This window comes from Orcinus orca, chromosome 18 (genome assembly GCF_937001465.1).
Source record: "Orcinus orca chromosome 18, mOrcOrc1.1, whole genome shotgun sequence".
NCBI classification, from domain to species: domain Eukaryota; kingdom Metazoa; phylum Chordata; class Mammalia; order Artiodactyla; family Delphinidae; genus Orcinus; species Orcinus orca.
In genome coordinates, this window is record NC_064576.1 from 72,012,952 (window position 1) to 72,033,579 (window position 20,628).

The following is a 20,628-nucleotide window of genomic DNA, read 5'->3' on the forward strand; positions in this document are numbered from 1 at the left end:
GTGCAGTTTTTCTAGATCAGGTTTTGCAGATTTGAATTGTTAACGTACTCAGTTGGCCTTTGCCAGTTGTGCGTATGTGTTGCTTGTCTCTGGTTGGTATGTTGGTTAGTTTAGTTCTCTAGCGTGAGCCGGCGCTGGTCTTCCGTGCTGCTAACGCGCTGCTTTTGTGAGCCTGGGATCACTTGTATTTTGTAAGCCAGAGCTGAGAGAGTGAGTGGCGGGGTCAGAATGACAGGTCGCAGCGCCTCCCTTGGTCTCACCTCGAACTCAGGACCTGGACCTGGATGTTTCACCCGAGCGTGGGTTCTTGGCGTCGCCTCTTTACGAGTCCTCAGTCTTCCAGTCTCCCGGGCTTGAGAGCTTAGGTTACCTTTGACTCGCTCCCATCTCTTGCCTCTACTGTTGGCACTTATTGCATCCTGTCGGTCCTTCCTTCCCCATCTGTCACAGCCATCTTTTGTCCTGTGCAGTAACCTTAGAGGTTTCTTTCAGCTTCCCAACCCTCCACCTTTTGGGAATCCTCTTACATATTCACCCTGTGTTTTTTTTTAATGTCCTTTCTCCTGTTACATGACCAGCCTCCAGGGCAGGGAGCACGGAGCTTTCTCTGTCACCTACAGTTCCAACAGAGCGTGTGCGTGCGGTGGACGCACCGTAAGCAGCTCTTGGATGGGGGGTCCTGGGGGTCCGGGCTGGTGAACTGGGCTTCTCCGCTGTGGGCGTGGCCGGCAGTAGGTCAGGGCGCCCAGCCGCGGGCTGTCCCTCCTGCCTTTGGTCCCCGGGTCACACACCCCACAGGTAAGCTCAGCTCTGGGAGCGGGTGCCCCTGGCTGCTGGCCATCTGGCATCGTTCCCGGTGACATTTCACTCTGACCTTTCCTTTGAAGAAGGGTTTTGAAGCAACATTGTACACGTAAAGGTCAACAAAGAAGAGTGGATGATAGGCCGACAGAAACGTAAGTTAAAAGGCAGGAAGTGGGGCTCTTAATATAACCAGGTTGGAGGCGATGAGCGGAAAAAAGATGCCCTTGAATTTCTTCTTTAATCATTTGTCTCTTGAGACGTAGAGTGGGACACAGAAAACAAACATTTCCATTCAGTGTATATACAGTTTGGCAAAACAAATAACTGGGCTTTGTGCGCGTCCAGACCTCCTGGCGGGAGGAAGGTGGCCTCTCGACTGGGCATCGCTTTCCGCCAGGGGGTTCGCAGTGGAAGCAGCCGTCCCCGCGGCAGGGCAGGTGAAACAGAGCATTTCATTTCCTAAAGTGGCCGGATTTGGCCCGAGAGCCAAACAGGTGAAGAGGCCCCTGGGTGGAGTGGTGTCAGCCCGCAGCCCGCACCATCTGACCTGCTCGCCTGCGAAGCAGGCTCCCAGAGCAGCCCCCCCACCCTGGCTCCTAAATGACAGCGGACACCAGGACGGCCACGGTCACCGCCAGCCCCCGACCCACACACCGCGGATGACGGCAGACGACGGCGGCCGTCAGCGCTACAGAAACCGGAATGTTTACAGATTCAGAAACAAAAATCAGTGGTCAGAAACTCAATATTACTTGTAATGTGTATGTCTATTTCTTTGTACATTTCATATACTTAATATTTTTATCAGTTTTAAGTCAATTTAAGTATTTTGAGGCAGTAGCCCTCAAACCTTCAACCATCTGAACTGGTACGGATGGAAATAAGTCAAACAGTAAGCTTATTTTTATTGCTTTGGCCAAAAAGTTCGTCCGGGTTTTCGCATAAGATGACAAACTTTTTGGCCAACCCAGTACTTTTTAAACTATGCTTGCGTAGTGCGCGGTCAATTACAGGATACCTTCATATAATTAAAAACAGTTGTCATTTGAAGTACCTGCTTAATCTTCAAAGCACTTTACATGCTGGTTGATAGTAAGATCTCTTACAGATTAAGAAACTAGTACTAATCAGTGCTTCCTGTGTGCCAGCTGCTCCTCAGGGCCCTGCACGTGTTAATCCGCTTGGCCCTGCCCCAGGCCGGGAGGTATCTATGCGGAGGGAGAGGGAGCCCGGGGAAGGTAAGTCACTTGCCCGCCATATTCTGAATCTGGTTGTGTCTGAGACGTTGACCTCGCTCTTCCCTCTCTGCTCTTTGACCTCCACAGCCGGGAGCAGGCAGGGGTCGGGTGGGGAGGCGTAGGGGAGGCAAGACTCACTACCCGGTTTTCAGGTGGTGAGGCTGAAACGGAGCGGTCTTTCCATCAGAAAACCGGGTAGTGACGCGTGCCCGAGCGCACCCAGCTCGGGGGTGCTGGGACTTCTGATAAAATGGGATGTAGGAAAGGTGTGTCCATCTCGCATGTGCTTGGTTCAACAGATAGTAACTTGAGCCGAGCTTCCAGCTCCCCCGGGTGCCCGGATCCCTGTGGTCTCTTCATGCTGAGGTCAGGGCAGAAGACCTTCAGAAGAGGCACCGCCGGGCACGGTGGCCACTTCATTCTGTGCCATAAGGACATTGTGACCACACCTGCCCAGGGGTTCACGCTCAGGCAGGAGCTACCAGGTGTTTTCACTCCGTGGGCCAGGCCAGGCAGTGCGAGAATGAGGCTGTGAGAGAGCTTCCGCGTTATGTCAGGAAACCTGCCCCCCGTCCTGACCTCTTCTTTCTATTAACCTACTTTGTGTAATGTGACTGGGACATGTCTGTGACATACCAGCTGCTCAGATTTCATTAAATTGAAGATTTTTTAAAAATGCCTTCTCATAATGCAGTGTGTTGTTATAACGAATCACTAGACTCTGGGCAGTTTTGAGAGTGAGGGGGGGTCTAGGCTGGCCCCGGAGCTGCGCCCTTTAGGGGGAGGAGGGGCCACCAGAGGCTTCAAGGCCCGTCCAGCTGTGCGGCTCTATAATAGAGGCCTTGTCGGTGGGGTGGCCTGGCTGCACGCGTTCTTGACGGGACATCAGCAGCTGCAGACATCCAGAGCTCACTGCCTGCAAGGCCGCAGCCATCAGGGCCCCTGCGGGCAGCAGGGCACTCTCAGACCGGGTCGTGTGAAGTGAGTTTGGTACCTGCTTACAGAGGCGGGGACAGGGCAGGGGTGGTCCGGCGTGTTAGCGGCCTGTCTCGGGTAACCAGGGGGCTGCAGCTGGCGGTGCGGAGGGGTCTTCCATCCCGGGGGTCTCCTCCCTCACCTGCTGGTGCCGGAGGGATCAGGATGCACACAGGTGAGCCTCAGTGCCTGGTGGGAGGGGTGGAGTGGTGGGGGCTGAGGAGGTGGGCGAGAACAGGTGGAGGAATTGTGTCCCGGCCCTGCTCCCGCCCCCATCTGGTTTGCTGTAGACGAGACTCACTCCTTATAATGACGTTGAAGTGGTTGGACGGAGGCCCGTTTTGAAAGCGTTTAACTGATGGCCTCTTGGGTGCAATTCCTTTGTCAAAAGCCTGAAGACCTGTGTGCGGTGGATCTGAGTCATTCAGCGGAATTGGTCTCGGGTCGCCTCATTGGCAAAGTAGGGGTGTAATGAGAACGAGCTGAAGAGGGCTGGGTAGCAAATATTTTTGGCTTTTTGGGCTGCACGTGGTCTCTGTCGAATGATGATCTGCGTCTTCCTCTTCCTCTTTTTTATTTTTTTGTTTTCAACCAACTTAACAGAAACCACTCTGAACTCAGGGTCAACACAAAAATGGGCCCAAGGTGCCACAGTTCGTCAGCTCGTGGGCCAGAGCGTGCTGGGTGTGCTCTGCGTGCAAGATGATTTCAGGGAGAACGCGAACATTTTTATCGTAATAGTGCGTTAAATTCTAACGTCTGTTAGATGCTGACACGCCCGGCGCTCACTACCTGTCAGGCCCTACCCTTCAGGGTCCCCGCAGGAAGCAGACGGCGCTCCCGTGGGATGACGGAGCTGAGTTTCGTATCTGATTTCAGATCTTTTGGTGATGCTCCATTTATGAGAAGAATACAGGTTTTCTGAAAACATTTTAATTATGAAAAGGTGGATTCCTTTAAGGAACAGTATGACAACAGTATGAGGCACGCAGATCCAGCAGAGACTCTTGAGGGTGGTGTGCTGGGAGCCTGGTTCGGAATGTTGTAGATCATCTCGTCATTCCTTCCCAGCGCCGGCCTTCCTGTTTCCTACTTCATGTGCAGCGCGTTGGGACCACTTCACACAGATGAAAATGTTCTCAAGAAGCTCCTCGAGAAGAAATTTTGTGTAAGTTTGGTGGAGAAAACGAGAACAGAGCCATTTTTGACTTGAGTCCCGGCTGATCAATGGCAGGTGTGCGGTGCCCCTCCCGGGGAGCAGGGCCCCCTGAGCGGGAGCCTCTGGGAGGCACCATCCACTCTTTGTAGTTAACGTTGCTCTGCCTGCCTTCGTGTGTAGAATTGCAGCGACACAGCCAGTGGTTAGCCCCAGGAGGACGAATTGAGTCTATCGGAGTACAGAAATTCAGAGGCCCAGGCCTGCAGGTGCTTGCCTGATCCCCTTCGGTAATGGCAGGGCTGCACAGGCAGGCTTCTCGTTCCCGGACCCGGGCTGCTCTCCTGGCCACAGCCAAGGCTCATTTGTCTGCTCAGGCTTCTCCAGAGCCACCGTGCTGTCAACGGCCACATCGTGGGAGGAGAGGGGCAGGCAGACACCTGCCCGCAGGGAGATGTACCCAGAGCCTGCGAACGCCCAGGAGGGTGGTGTGAACTCACCTGCCAGGTGTGCCTTGGCAGACAGAGGTCTGCAGCTGAGCCTTGGGAGTGTTCTGAACATTCGGTACGGGAAACGCCCCCCAGAAATCGCCTCCTGTGCACTTTTCCTTGCAGCTTCCCAAGCTGGGCCTGGCTTTCCCCTGCCTCACCGGTGATTTATTCGTCCTGTTAGTGCGCCGTGACAGTCTTAGAAGATACTGTGCTGGTGCTAAGAGACTTTGTTAATTTTGTTAATTTTTTCGCTGCCTGATGATCTTTTCTTCTGATTCACTTTCCTCTGAGGTCCTGGACCATAGGCACACGCAGAGCGAGAGGGATACGCCTCCCCCGGGCCCTGTGTGAGCTGGAAGCTTAAACTAAGTATCATTTAAGCCAACACCTGCTGCAGCCTTCCTCAGTTTTGCTATTCTGTGCCCTGTCACCGTGGAAATTTAAGCTGTGTATTGAAACTGGAGCCTGCGTTCAGTGTAACGGGACAAAAGCGGAGGCAGTGCGTGTAGTTAGGGCTTATTAAACAGGAGCTGATTTCACGTTCGTGAAACTCTCAAAGCAGAAAGACTGTTACGTATATTAAATGGCTTGTGCAGATAGAGTGGAGATCGTCTTATCAGCTGCAGCCAGAGCTATAATTATTGATTGGGTGGGGTGGGGAATGGCAGAGTTTTGACTTGAAGCAGAATTAAAATATGGGGGACAAAGTGCTGCTTTCGCAGCTGAACTTGGATAGAAGTTGTAGAGTCTGCCTGGGCACCTTTAACAGAAAAGCCGTTACTGGGCAGTTCCTTGTGGGTTGGGTGCCTCTCGGCTTTTTTTTTTTTTTTAAAAAAAAACAGCTTTACTGAATATAATTTAATACCATAAAGTTCATCCATTTGAAGTATAAATTCAGTGGTTTTTATTAGATCCACAGTTAGGCAACCCATTCCCACAATTTTGGAACATTTTCATCACCCACCCACCCGCCCAGGCAACCACTCATCTACTTTCTGTCTCTATTCTGGACATTTCATATACCTGAACTAACACAGTACATGGCCTTTCGTGACATTAGCGTAATGATTTCAAGGTTCATCCACGCTGTAGCATGAATGAGTACTTCATTCCTTTTTATGGCGGAATAATATTCCCTTGTATGGGTAGACTGCATTTTGTTGATGGGCATTTGGGTTGTTTAACCACTTTGGGGCTATTATGAATAATGCTGCAGTGAACATCTGTATGCAAGTGTTTGTATACAAGTTTTTTTACATCTACCTTGGTTATATATCTAGGAGTGGTTGGGTCCTATAGCAGTAACTTCAGATTTTTGAGGAATCCTTTTAGTTTTTTTTTTTTTTTTTTTGCAGTATGCGGGCCTCTCACTGTTGTGGCCTCTCCCGTTGCGGAGCACAGGCTCCGGACGCGCAGGCTCAGCGGCCATGGCTCACGGGCCCAGCCGCTCCGCGGCATGTGGGATCTTCCCGGACCGGGGCACGAACTTGTGTCCCCTGCATCGACAGGCGGACTCTCAACCACTGCGCCACCGGGGAAGCCCTCTTTTTAGTTTTTGAATGTTACTTTTTTATATATATACACAAATTTATTTTATCTATTTATTTTGGCTGCTTTTGTTCTTTGTTGTGGTGCACGGGCTTCTCACTGCGGTGGCTTCTCTTGTTACAGAGCACGGGCTGTAGGCGCGTGGGCTTCAGTAGTTGTGGCTCGCGGGGTTGGTTGCCCGCGGCATGTGGGATCTTCCCAGACCAGGGCTCGAACCCGTATCCCCTGCATTGGCAGGCATATTCTTAACTACTGCGCCACCAGGGAAGCCCTGTTACTTATTTTTTATTGTACATTTTGAAGTATACACTTCGGTGACATTAAGTCCATTCACCTTGTTGTGTAATCATCACGTTCCTCCTCGTAGACTTTGATGGCACAGTAGACACCATCGCTCGGGCCCCAGGAAGGGAAAGTGGCTTAGACTTGGACTTGGCAAAGCAGTGGGTTAGTAATGAGCCCACTCACTGCCCTCTGAGAGTGAGAACGGGTGAGGGGTCCTTGGCCCCAGACGGTAGGGTCTGTCTCTGCATTGATGCTATGGCTTTAAAAATAGAAAGTGTTGGTTAAGAGGGGCAGGAGGGGTAACTTGATGAGGCTGCCCAGGAACCGGGAGCAGGGAAATAGAGGGGGGCTGCAGTCTGCCTCCTGGGGGGCGCCCACTGGGCGTGGCAGAGGGACATCATCCTCTCCCGGCACACAGGCTTATTTGCCTGGTGATCGACAGATCTGCCTGGGCCCTGGCAGGTGGCCTGAGGGGATCCTGAGCACAAAGGGCCGTGGATTATATTTTCTGAGTCTCAGGAGAATGCATCGGTGTGAGGCCAGAATGTGTGTTTCCAGGGAAACCATCGTCGAGCCGGAAGAGATCTTGCAGAAGCTCAGCCTGGACCTAGGGCAGCAGCACCCTGACCTCGGCTCCCTCTGCCGGCCTCCTGGCAGGCTGGGCCCCACTCTCCTGGGACCGCTGTGCTCCTCCCTGCCCACCCCCACCCCCCTGTCCTGTCCGATGGGCGCCCGCCTTCCTGCCTTAGCCCGGCCACGCCTCCACCTTGACCACTGCCCCCCTGATGACTCCATCCTGAAATTCCCCTCGGCTTCCTCTCTCTGCTGCTGTTTTGGAGAAAACCCTGCAGTTTTTGTGTTGTATTCATATATTTCCTGAGTAGCTCTTTCACCTTCCCAGCAATAGTAACATCACTTCCTCACTGGCAAAGACTCTCCTTTATTAAACTCTTTGGGTTAAGTCACTGGCAGACAGAAGCCTCAAATGTCCACATCCAGGGCAGGCGGCATCGTGGACCCCAACCGCTGGTTCGTGAGACAGTTCTTTTAAAATACTGACGCACCATGTAATTAAGGGCTGACAGTCACGGGTCAAACAATTCTTCGCTTAAGTGGGAGGATTTCTGTAGATAACAGCTCCCCTTGGCTGCATGCTATCTGTTGGTGTCGCCCATTAGCTCTTTGGCAGAGAGATTCCAAAATGCCAGCCAGGGGACTTCCTGGCAGTCCAGTGGTTAAGACTCCATGCTCCCAACGCAGGGGGCGCCGGTTCAGTCCCTGGTCGGGGAGCTAAGATTCCGCATGCCACACGGTGAGGCCAAAAGAAACCCCCAAACAAACAAAATGCCAGTCAGGAGCCAGTGCAGTTGGGAAACAGTATGAAATGAAGAGAAAGTATTTCTGAAGTTACGTCACTTACTCAGAGAAAGCCTTCAACAATGAATTGATTTTAAGAAGTGCTTGATGTATTTATAGGCATAATCTCAACTTCCAATGATTTTTAAGCAGTTCTGTGAGTTTGACAGTCGTTTCCTCATTGCAGAAGTGGGGAAATTGGGGTTCAGAGTAATCTGCAGAAGCTCATTCAGGTAGTCGGGTTGAAAGCCAGGTCGTCTTCGGAAAACGATTTCTCCTCATTCCACTGCCTCTGACTGTGCTTGCGAAGTGGGAGGGTCATCTTTGTGTCTGATTAAAGTTTTACTGTAATCACATGGCCCGTTGCCCTCGGGGACCTACTAGAAGCCTCATGCAGAGTTTCAGTAGCGCGAAAGGTAATTCAGGAGCCTCAGAGTGGTGTTAGACGCGCTGAGGTTTGAGCCGGGGCTCTGCTTTCTACCTGCTTTAAGAAGCTGCTTTTCCGTAGAGCAGTGGGTTGTGCTCGCTGTGTAAACGTCAGAGCTCGGTCTGGGCGGGACCGAGTAGGCGCCTAGAGTAAACGCCAGCCGCCACGATCGCTGCTGCCGTCCTTGCGGAGACACCTGACGGCAGATGCCTGCCGGTTACTGCTGGACCGGAGATGGAGTTGGGTGGCCGTGTCGGAGGGAAATGACTGAATGGAAAGTCAGCGAGCCCTCCGTGGCTCCCCCTCCTCTCTCTCCCCACCGCTTTCCTGCCCTGCTCAGTTTTTCCTTACAGTCTGCGGCGATTTCTGAGTTAGGTGGCCAGGTGGTCCTGCCCAACTCTTAGAAGGTAAGATTTCGCCTCTCAGATTGTCAGGTGTTAAAAATAGAGGTTGGCTGCTCACTGGCAGGCGGAGCGTTTCTGGGACGGAAGCCGCGGTCCTCGCGTGCGGACCGCGCCCCCTCTTTGTGCTCCTCCAGAACCGCAGAGCCTGGGCGTCCTCCCCTCTCAGACACTGACACGGTGTAACAAGGGCGGCGGTGGAGCCTGACAGCCGCTCGAGGTACTTAACCTGTTCTGAGCCCCGCACCGCACCTGTGAAGCGTTGACGGGACCGCGTGGCGGGTGCCTGGTTCCCTTCTCTCTCAGGGGGCCCCCGCCAGCGGTCCCGTCCCCACGGACTTTTGAGCATGTCCATGTGACGCAGGATGAACGAGCTCGCGCAGAACTTCAGGGTCCGGTTCACTCTAAAAACCTGGATTAAGAAGCACAGCTCGTCTTAGTCCTCGGCATGTTTTTTTCATCTTGTACTTTTTCCTTTGTCTGCTTGCCTCTTGGTAATTCTCAGCCCTGGTTTGGGGACATCGAGGGTTTTCCAGCGACGTGGTGACAACGTTTTGCTTTCTTGTGAATACATGTTTAATCGCAGGCATTATTTGTAGGTTTTTTAAGAGTAAAACATTACTTTAAAATATTTTAAAAACCACTTCGCTTATTAAAAAACTGCATCTGTGGAGCACTTCACTCACAGCTCTACACAGCGCGGCAGGTTCCCCCCACCTCGGCGCTCTGCACCCTTCTGTTGGTGGGGACTGTGCTGGCGCTGGAGGATGTCCAGCAGCGTCCCTCGCCTCTGCCCGCTACATGCCAGCACCACCCTCTGTCAGCTGTGACGACAAAGCTGTCTTCAGACATGGCCAAGTGGTCCTTGGGGGGCAAAATCACCCCCAGTTGAGAACCACTGCCCTACAGCCCCCGACTCGGTGCCCCCAACCCCCTAGGCTCTCTGGATGCCCCCTTCCTCCTCCCCGGGAGATTTACGCCCGTGGGCAGCACGGCCTTGCCTGGCCTGCCGCAGCACACAGCCGAGAAGGATTCAGTGTCCTTGTCGTGGAGTATCTTGCGTCTCAAAGGAAGGATGATCTGTCAAATTGTGGTCTTTTTCTTGGTGCAGAACTGGCGGGAGTAATGTTAATTATTGAAGGGTTGGGAGTGGGATTAATATCTTGCTGTTACTTCTTTGACCACATTTCCTTTAGAGTTTGTAACATTTTTCCCCCCTAATAAGCATTGTGGAACCACAGGTGGCTATATATATTGTGAGGTCTTTCAAACAGCTTTTATGTTTAAATGTTATTGCTGCCTTAGCGGGTGGACAGAAACTGGTGTTGGTCCCCAGTAAAGGTGGAAACAGGGTGGACAATGGAAATTGCAGGAAGAGGTGATATAGTCACATTCTCAGTGGACGCTGGAATCCATTCTGGGGAACGGATTTAGTAATAGCTGTAAGACACGCCCGTCGTCACGAGCCCCCTGTCCTCAGGTGGAAGCCAGCCCTTTCTCACTGACCACCTGTGAACAAGAGCATGGCCTGCCGTCATAGAGCCCTGGGCAGCAGGAGGTGTGGGTCACGGGGAAGGCTGGGGACACAATGTGTAAAAGTACTGTGGTTTCTGGTACCGGCCAGGTCGGCCCCTCGTGAGTGTATTATTTCAGTCTATGACAGTCGGCTCCTTTCTGGATAAATGCCAAATGCAGAGCTTCAGGACTGGAAGGCTCAGGACAGAGGGGATCGCTCCCAGGTTCTGGTGGTCTGGAAGGCCATGTCGGAGTCACCAGCTCTCGGTGCATGGCAGGAGCAGCTGCGTGATGTCAGTTCTTGAAGCAGCCCCATGGCGCCCGTCCTGCAGGGTCATAACGGAAAGGCGAACAAAGTGTGAGCGTCTCTGAGGACAGTTTTGGATCCTTGGGTGACGCCTGGAGGCCTCTCTCCCCCACTCAGGTTTTGAGTCCATCAGCCCTCTCTTTCCTTGAACAGGAAGGATATTAACTTCTTCGCGGTACTCGTCAGCCTCTGAGTCCATGCTCCCTTTTAACAAACAAAAATCTCGTGCTGAAATTTCAAAACTATTCATACCAAAGAAAAAATTTAATTAAAATATTTGTTTTTTCAAACTACAGATGCCCTCCTTCCAGGCTTCCGACCCCCCATGCATACCCTTGGGAGGTCCTTGTCTGTTCCAGGGGCTCGAGGCCAGCCAGGGAGCTCTGTTCTTGCCACAGTGCTTGGTTGCAGTCAGAAGACTTAACAGAATTCCCCTAACTGCGTTGAACTCTTCTTGTAGCTTCATTCCTTACAATGACCTTCATATCTGACCTTCTGATGGGCTGGAGCAGTCGCTGGTATAATGGGGGGGGCTCATCTTCTTTCTAATAATTTCATGGAATTGCTTTAGGAGCTCAGAAGCGTGCTACCTCCTGTTGATAGTTCATGCATCCTTATTTTTCAAAGACGTGTTCCTAGTCGCAGAATGTAAATTCTGCCGAGGCAGGATTTTGGTCTAGTTAGTTCACCGCTGCATCTCTGGTTTCTAGAAGTGTATCTGGCACTCAAAGACATTTGTGGCATGAAGAACAATACACAAACTCATTCAAAGGCAAAGCAGCTATTTAAGCCGCCCCAAAGTTGGGCACTGTGTTTAATAAAGCCAAAAACCTGTTTAGTAGTTGCTATCAATGTACTTGATGGGAAGCCCTGATTCCTTTGGGTTTATAAATTATTCAGTGGAAGTACGTTGGCTGATGTTTTCGGGTTATTTTATGTATGTATTTCCCATCAGTGTGTGGGTGTCGCCTGTTACACAGAGCCACGTGGTGTCATTGGTCACACCTGTGCAGTGTCTGTGCCCTTGGAAGCCCAGCAAGGGTGGTGTTGGAATGCTGCTTGCTGTACTTATGAAAGGAGTGAAATCACATTCTTTAGGTATGAGGTGGTTGTAGCATTCTCACTACCCTGTTTATAACAAGTGAAATTTCAAATCCGAAGTAGAACAAATCGGTTGAAACATTCTTGGATTAAAGAAAGGCAGTGCTAATGAGTTTTATGACTATGCATTCCAATCCCATTAATCCTGGTGGGGTCAGCCTGGTGTAATGTACGGCAGGCCTTTCTTTAGCACTGAAGTTTGGCATTAACTGCTTTGATACCATGACAGGGAAATGAGCAGAGTGAGGCCCCCTCTCAGGCTGCCTCGTCCTGCCTGAGGAAGCAGGAGGGCAGCTCTGCTGACGGGGCCTGTGTCAGCCTGGCTGGGTCCACGCCGTACGGCATCCCTAAAGCAGTGGTCCTCAAGCTGTTTGATCTCAGGACCCTTTTCACTCTCAAAGATTATTGAGGGGCTTCCCTGGTGGCGCAGTGGTTGAGAGTCCGCCTGCCAGTGCAGGGGACGAGGGTTCGAGCCCTGGTCCGGCAAGATCCCACATGCCGCGGGACAACGAAGCCTGCGCCCTAGAGCCCGCGAGCCACAACTGCTGAGCCCACGTGCGACAAGTACTGAAGCCCGGGCACCTAGAGCCCCTGCTCCGCAGCAAGAGAAGCCACCGCAATGAGAAGCCTGCGCACCACAACGAAGAGGAGCCCCCGCTTGCCGCAGCTAGAGAAAGCCCGCGCGCAGCAACGGAGACCCAACGCAGCCAAAAATAAAATAAATAAATAAGTGTAAATAAGTAAGTAAATAAATAAATAAAACTTTTTTAAAAATCGTTGAGAACTTTCGCTTATGTGGGTTGTATCATGTTACAAAGTAAAATTCAGAACAACTTAAAATATTTATGTATTAGTCCTGCAAAAAGTAACAATAACAATAAACGATTTTACGTTAACAAGTAACATTTGTTATGGAAAACATTTTTATGGAAAACTAGTTTCCAAAACAAAAAAAGTTTAATAAGAGTGGTGGTGTTTTCCACATTTACAAATCTCTTTAATGTGTGGCTTGACAGAAGGCCACTTGGTTCTTATGTCTGATTATACCTCATTCAGTTTTGATGTGTTGTTTTAGTTGAAATACATGAAGAAAATGTGGCCGCAGATCTGTACTTGGAAGCGGAAGAGGACTTTAGTAGCCTTTTCAGGTGATTGTGGAGAGTTTTTGGTACCGCACGGAAACTCGACAGGTGGTAGCTGGTACCCCGTGGAGTCTGAAACCATGTCCGTGAGCTTTTTGTACTCTGAAATGGGTCTGTTTTGTACTTGATCAATCTTTTACCCATCTGTGATTCTGTTTCGGTGGATGTGACTGTTTCACTGAATGATCCAGATGTAAGCGTTGACAGACTTCATCGTATATGTTTACTGGAAACACATTTGTTAACATCACCACCGAAGTCTTCAGAAAACCCTAAGTTTGGGGAAGCTGTCGACTGAGATCTTGGTGACAGGTACCGGTTTTCCACAGTTCTAGGATTCTTGCTTGAAAGCTCAAATTCTATCCTTGGCAACAAGCATCGCCAGTTGTTTTCCTTCTGGATTCTGTTCCGTTCATTCCGGGGCTTTCTTCCTAAAATACAGATCCTATCATGGTTCTCGGCAGCTGGACTCGATGACTTGGCCCCAGCCCCTGGCACTTTGACAGTTTCCAGCCTTGTTTCAAGCCTCTACGTGAAAAAAAAAGGCTTTAAAACAACGCAAATTTACTGGGTTGGCCAAAAAGTTCGTTCGGGATGTCCCGTAACACCTTACTTTTTGGCCAACCTAATATTAGTCTTCAGTTCTGCAGGTCAGAAGTCCAGAATAGGGCTCACTGGGCTCGCGTCCAGGTGTTGGGAGGGTGTGTGCCTTTCTTAGGGCTCTCGAGAGAATCCAGTTCCTTGCCTTTGTGGGCTTCTGGGGGCTGCCCGCCCCCTCCCCCATCCTTCAGGGACCCTGGGGATTACATATCAGACCCACCCCGGGAGCGTCTCGTCCAAGGTCAGCTGATGAGCACCTTCGTTCCTTCTGCAACCTCCCTGTCATGTAACCTGACGTAGTCACAAGTTCCCAGAGGTAGGATTTGGACATTTTGGGGCTGGGTGGCATTGTTCTGGCTGTCATATTCTAGCCTCTCCGTTTTTGTGTTCCGTTCCGGCTCTCTGCGTGTAAGTTGGGTAACCTCGTCCTCTGAAAAGCCCCAGATTGCAGAGACCTGTCCTGAGGTCTTCAGGTGGAGCGACCACTTTCTCTTCTGCCAAGACAGAGACTCGCGTGTGAGACAGCTCCCCCTTTGTGCCCAGCTCCCAGGAAGGATCTGTGTGTCCGTCTCCCCCTGGGCTGTGAACCTGGGCCTTAACTCATCTTCGTTTCTCTCACTGCCCTGTGGTACTTGGCCCATGACAGACAAATGCCAGTATGTTGTTGGTTTTGGACATTTGATCGTGGGCTGTGTTTTAGAGGCTACTGAATGAATGTTCGGTTTCTAACAAGTGACGTTACAGTTATGTGGGTGAGTTTCATCCTTGGGAGTTACCAAAGTACTTAGAGGTCAAGTGTCATGTTAGCTATTACAGCTCAGTATCAAATGGTTCGTGAGAAAAGTGTATATTTACATAACGATAGAGCAGATGTGGCAAAATGTTAAATATTGGCAAATGTAGATGAAAAGTGTGTAAATATGCGCATTAACTTTCATGTAGGTTTGGACATTTTCAAAGTGGGAAGTGGCAAAGACTGAAACATTAGCACAGAATGAATATACAGAAGGTGTTGGTGGGGTGGAACGGTTGGCTGCAGCCGCTGGAAACCTGCTTTGCTGCCTTGAAGTGATGCAGCTTGAGCCGTTGATGAGCATCTTCACGTGAGCTTTTGGCTCAGCAATAACCCGCACCTGGGTTCACATCGGTGCAGAGTCATGTGCAGCAAGCTTGGCTAAACCACTCCAGCTCCTGGGTGGGTGAGTGCGTGAGCCTGTGTAGAGTAGGAGCCCCGCAGTTGGGAAAACAGAGGACTTTATATGCCACTCGTCCAGGAGGTTCTTCCTGGAGGCCCCTGTGAGGAGTGACCGTCACCGCATTCATTCCTTCTGGGACTGCAGGCCGCTCCCCCGGCACGTGGTGACAGAGCACGCCCCGCGTCAGAGCAGCGTGTGGCCCACCTGAAGTCACGGGCAGGTGGCTGCCCAGGGCCCGCGAGGGTGGTGCACTAGTGCCGTGTGCTCTGCGCTGGTGCCCTGACACTGCAAGCGCCGGCAGGGACAGGAGAGCGGCCGGTCACACTGACCGGAGCCCCGCGTTCCCTGGAGGACACAGCTGAGGCTTTCTGCCCCTGCTGACCTCGGTTCTCAGTGCCAGCGTCAGGAGAGCACTCGCTCCCCGGGCTGGCCCCTCGCAGGGCCGCAGAGCGCGCACAGCTCCACCTCTGTGTCCTGGATGTGTGGGCGTAGCCTGTCTGGAAGATGCTTTGCTGTCGTCCTTACTTAGATATGACCCCACGTTTGTAGCGGTAGCGGGGTAGAACCTCTGGTTTGGAGGCCGTCTGGTCTGGTTTCCCATCTTCTCCCCAGCGGTGCTCCCCGCGTGCTGCTCTGTCCCCGTGGTGGGACCTCGTCTGCCTTCCGGATGCTGAGCTAAACAGAATCTTCCCTCCCTGCGATGGCCGCAGGCTTGGAGGTTCTGGGGTCAAAACAGATGGAGTCTAACGTCTCTTCCTTGCCTCCCAGGAGCCTGCAGCCCCGTCTCGTCCCTCCTGAGACGTCTTCGCTCCAGGACCCAGGGATCCTCGGGTGACAAGGTGACAGTCCTTACGCCATAGTCCAGGTACGGTCTGCCTGTCAGCACCCCGGCAGGGGAGTCTGCTCTTTTTTGCTGGAATGTTACTCATTTAGGGCTTTCGCTGGCCGCTGGCTTTTTAAGTTAACTGATAACTAAGCCCTAAGTTGTCTTTTTTTTTTTAAATTAATTTATTTATTCATTTTTGACTGTGTTGGGTCTTCGTTTCTTTGCGAGGGCTTTCTCTAGTTGTGGCAAGCGGGGGCCACTCTTCATTGCGGTGCGCGGGCCTCTCACTATCTTGGCCTCTCTTGTAGCGGAGCACAGGCTCCAGACGCGCAGGCTTAGTAGTTGTGGCTCACGGGCCCAGTTGCTCCGCGGCATGTGGGATCTTCCCGGACCAGGGCTCGAACCCGTGTCCCCTGCATTGGCAGGCAGACTCTCAACCACTGCGCCACCAGGGAAGCCCCCCTAAGTTGTCTTTTTAATGTCTCACTGCTGCGCCCATCCAGCTCTTCCGTCCCATTGACTCACCAGGAAAGGTTTGTCTTTTCACTCTAATGGGTTCTTGACTTCTTACCTGCACTTCTGCTGCGTACAGACCTCTTAACACCCTGCGACAGCAAGGCCTTCGGTGCAGGGCTCCGTGGGGAGAGGGTGTCCCCTCACTCCGGGCACCGCCTGGTCTGCAGCCCTTGGAGGGACTGTGCCCCGTGGGCGGCCACAGAGCCTCGGCCGTGATGCATCCGCTCCGTGTCTGCCTTTGACTCTGGGAGACTTTGTGGTTTCTCAAGGTCAAGGGCCAGTTCCACTTTCCATTCTGCTCCCAAGCTTCTTGTCTTGCTCCTGTGCCTCTCACTCCTCTGCTTGTCACTCTTGTCCTTAAGAATTCTCCCGTAGCTCGTTCTTGGGTTTAGGGGCTATAACGACCCGCTGCAGGTCGGTGTATTTCGGGCCGGTCCTTGCAGCCCTGGAGTCCTGGGCAGGGGCGGGGCACAGGAGCAGGCATGGAGGGCGGGGAAGGTCAAGGCCAGCAGGGGGGCTGCTCACCCCTTGTCCCTTTACATAAGAGCGGGTCCCCCTTCCCCTGATGCTTGTATTTGGGCTTAGCGTAGGGTGTAGTTTGGGGAGAGGATTCTACTAGAAAAATGCTGGAAAGCTGTTGCTCTGCTTAGGTTTTGATTAAGAAAACAGGTTCGCTGAGTGTGGAGACAGTCATTTTCGTCACTGTTTCATTTATCACAAGGGGTTTTCAGCTCTGCACCTGACTCCCCCGCCACCCTGCAGTCTTCCAGTCGTTTGGGGCCGTTCACGTTGTTCCTTCCGAGTGTGGAGCCGTGCTAAGAACGCACACGCGATCAGGATCTGCAGCCCTCTGAGTCCTTCGTCAGGCGGCTTGGCGGACGTGTCGCCGGGACCTTGGCCTCATGGAGGCGCCTCGCAGGGACGGGCGGGGCTCCCCAGCTCCTCCTTCCCGAGAGGTCCACGCTCTGAGTGAGCACCTTGTTTACGAGGCCGTTGCAGCTTGTAAATGTCAGAAGCAAAGGTTCCCGGGCGCACTTCCCCAAAGAGTCAGGTTAGATCCGTGCGGCAGGGAAGGGGGAGCGCGGCCCATCGTGAGCCTCGAGTAGCCTGGTCTCTCCTCCTCCTTTTCAGCACCTGTTCAGTAGAAGTGCTTAAGTGAGAGTCGTTCACGCTGCATCTCCTCCTGTCTGCTGCTCAGCCTCTCCTAGAGCCCCTTCCTGTGTCACCTGGTACCCAGGCTGCGGGGAGTGTTCACATTTGAGTGAAGAGCCTCAGGTTGCTGGCTTCTCGGGTCGGCAGGGCCGTGATGAGGTGTCTGGGGAAGCCCTGGATGGTTCCTAGTGCTCTAAATCAGGGGACTTCACAGCCCACCGGCCACGCCGTGACGGCGCCCTTCCTGAGTGAAGAGGCCAGGTGCCAGCTGGTGGCGGAGGTGACGTGTCTCCGGAGGGCTCGGGTCTCTGCCGCCTGTTTGTGCTCTTTGGTTTGTTGTATTGTCGTCTCCTGCCAGGAGAGCAGGGAACTTTGTTCTTTCCCTACAGCACAGGGAAGGGAGAGGCATATAGTAGGTGTCCGTCAGATAAATACTTGTTGGATGGATGGATGGCTAATTTGGTCTTTTTTCCAGGCTGCGAGCACCCTGAGAGCAGGGACAGCATATTGCTTATCTTTGTAGCTCCTGCAAGTCCTAAAAGAGGGGCACAGGGTAGAAACACCATTTTTTAAAAGTGAAATAATAGCTATTTAATGTACACCATTCTTCCAGAAAGAAATTCCTTTCAAATCATTCCGCCTTAACCAAGAAAAAATAGTTTCAGGTGAATTAAAGGTTAACTCCATCACTGAAGCAGAGAAAGTTAAAGAAACGTTGGGCTCTGGTTTTTGGGTCCTTGAAGGTTTAAAGAGAAAGTGAATGCAGACTCACTTGTTACCTCATGGCCGTCTGGACCATGGATTAGTCAGCTGTCACTGCACACACACCGCAGACTTAGGGGCCTAAGACATCTGTCTTCTCGTGGTTCATCTGGTCGGGAGTCAGAGCGTGGCTTAGCTAGCGAGGTGCCTGGAGCACCGCGAAGCCGCAGTCGGGCTGTGGACCAGGACCTGGTTCTCAGCTGAAGGCTCAGCTGGGGACGGGATCTGTGTCCGGGCTTCCTTGGGTTGTTGGCCAAATCCACGTCCTCATGGTTTTGGGACTTAGGGCCCCAGTCTCTCGCTGGCCAACTTGGAGGCCACATTGACTGCCGCTTGGGTTTTCCCAATGTGGCCACTCACTTCCTCAGGCTGGTAAGACAGAGCCTTAAATAGTGTCACATAATTGTGGGGTGACATCCCTCCCCTTTGCCAGGTTCTGCTGGGAGAGGCAAGCCCCAGCTCCCACCCCACTCCCGCTCCCACCAGGGGGAGTGGGTCACGGGCCACCTTAGACACCGTCCACCGCAGATCACCTTTCCTTGCCCCGAGAGGAGGGAGTAAAAGTGCTCCCATCTGATATTCATTTTGGTGAAAAACTGTTTTGCTCCTTTCTTTTTTCCACAATGACCCATGACTTTACATCTATTAAAGGATCACAACTTCTGCAGGATCCATTTATTCTCCCAACCCACGTCGGTGTCCTTGTGCCCTCACTGGCCCTGCTGGGCGGTGGGCAGCTGCAGAGAGCTCGGATGACCCACGTCGGTGTCCTTGTGCCCTCACTGGCCCCGCTGGGCGGTGGGCAGCTGCAGAGAGCTCGGATGACCCACGTCGGTGTCCTTGTGGCCTCACTGACCCCGCTGGGCGGTGGGCAGCTCCACAGAGCTCGGGTGACCCACGTCGGTGTCCTTGTGGCCTCACTGACCCCGCTGGGCGGTGGGCAGCTCCACAGAGCTCGGATGCACTTCAGGAACGTTTCGGGTTAAGCTGCCTTTTGTGAGCTGCTTTAGAACCCAGTGGTGGCTTTGTCCCATTTTTGTGTAGGAAAATGTGACCCTGAGTCTCAGGTGACTGATGCGGCTGTGAACTTCTAGGAAGAAGGCAGGCGCCCTCTTCGTGGGGCTTTCTGTGCAGTGGGGCATGTAGAGAGCATTATTTGGGGCATAAGTTGCAACTTCTATTTTCAGCCTTTAAGAATTCCTTAAAGACGATAGGAGAGGCCTGTGCTGTGTTTCCTCGTTCTCTGATGATGTGGGTTCTAAGGGTCACTAAGTGGGGACCAGAGAAGGGAGAATTTCAGGTCACTGCAGTCCGGATATTGAACGTTGGCTTATGGCGAGGCCCTGGGGTCACGTTCGGGTGACATTCTGGGGGGACAGCCTGTCCTTAAGGTTATTGCACTGGAGCGTCCATTACAGCAGAGCTGGGGGCTCTGCCTGTGACGTATGGTGTACACACGGTCCATCCGACGTGCAGGAAAACAGCCGCTTCACACTCAGCACCACCGGCCAGCTCTGGTCCCGTGTCCAGCGCTCTGGGCTGCTCTCTCCGTCTCGGGCTCAGCCTTATCCTCTGGTCCACTCTCTCCTGGCCCTTGATCACTCGGTCCTGCATTCCCGTATTCACAGGCCCTCGTGCAACTGGCCCTTTGCTTCCGATGCCTCACAGTGACTTGGGCTAAACGGCATCACGTTCTCTGTAATGGAGGCGTTCTGTTACCACCCAGTGGACGTGTCCTCTAGGTGTGTGACGTGAGAGAAAACCTTGTGGCAGGAAAACAGGTGAGGTGGCGAGCCACGAGGGAGGCCGTGGTGTTTCTTTCAAATCGTAAATGCTTTTCTCTTGGGGGTGAGTGTCTGAAGTTTTGGCCACCAGTGAAAGTAGGTTGCCAGTACGCCAGCAAGACCCATCATAAAACATGCATTTCCTACTAGGGTTATTCCTGCAGGGCGCACCCCACCCCGCGCAGATAATCCCCATGGTAACCAGGGCGTGGGTGCTGGGAATAGTTCAGGGCTCTGAGGGGAGCAAACAGGGACGGGGAACAAATGCTGGTACATATGAAAGAATAGAGCATTTGCTTGTGCAAAGGGGCTTCGTTAGTTGGATTAAAATACCTGCTCAAAGGCGAACATATCGATTTGCTACCCAGGTACAGAAGGCCGTTACCCTCTAGTCTGTCCTGCACGAGACCTGATTAATCCTCCCGGTGTATGTTGTTGATGCCCTTCCTCTGCATCTCGAGTGTGAATCCCTCAGCTGCCCACCCGTGACTTTCCTAGGTGCACGGCCCTGGCCGGTCCAGCTCCCCACACCCCGGCCCAGCCTCACCTGCACAGTCTGGCCAGGGTCACCTGCGGCGCAGTGGGCCTGAGCTTCGTCTCCCAGGCAGGTCAGGGTGTGACCTGCTGAAAGGTGGGAGGTGAACCTTAAAATTCACGTATGTCCCGCACAGTGCATAGCGCAGAAACACGGATCTACAAGTTTCTCTCTCCCAGCTTTGGAATAACCTATGAACCACTTCGTTTTTCCTAAACCTGGGCTGGTTTCTGGTGAGGACGAAATGACCTCTTGTGTGTGTCTGGCGAAGAGCTGGTGTGTGTAGAGCAGTGCTGGTTTCCAGTGGACCCCAGCTCCCCAAGAGTCTCTTCTCCAGCTCAGTTTTGGGAAGCTGTCCCTGACTTTTCACACCTTCTTTACTTTTGAACCAGTGCATTTTCTGGAAATTCTGAGTTTTTTCAGAGTTGCTTGTGACGGTGGGAAGACTGGGGGAAGGGAGGAAATGACAGGCGTTTGGGGATTAAGGTAGGCGCAGGCTTATGGGTAAATC

At 52.5% G+C, this 20,628-nt stretch overlaps 1 protein-coding gene across 4 annotated transcripts in view; it reads left to right on the forward strand.

Annotated features, from left to right (window-relative positions):
* The window catches only part of SLC7A1 (solute carrier family 7 member 1), a 68,881-nt gene that overhangs the window by 19,507 nt on the left and 28,746 nt on the right, over positions 1 to 20,628 (forward strand). For 2 of the 4 annotated variants that reach the window (XR_004479862.2, XM_033416125.2), the window contains exon 2: positions 15,311 to 15,407. The gene's annotated coding sequence lies outside the window, so the exon portion shown is untranslated. Of the gene's footprint in view, positions 1 to 8,897; positions 14,450 to 14,514; positions 14,542 to 15,310; positions 15,408 to 20,628 lie in introns of those variants that run through there. The other 2 variants (XM_033416127.2, XM_033416126.2) reach the window with 2 other exon arrangements.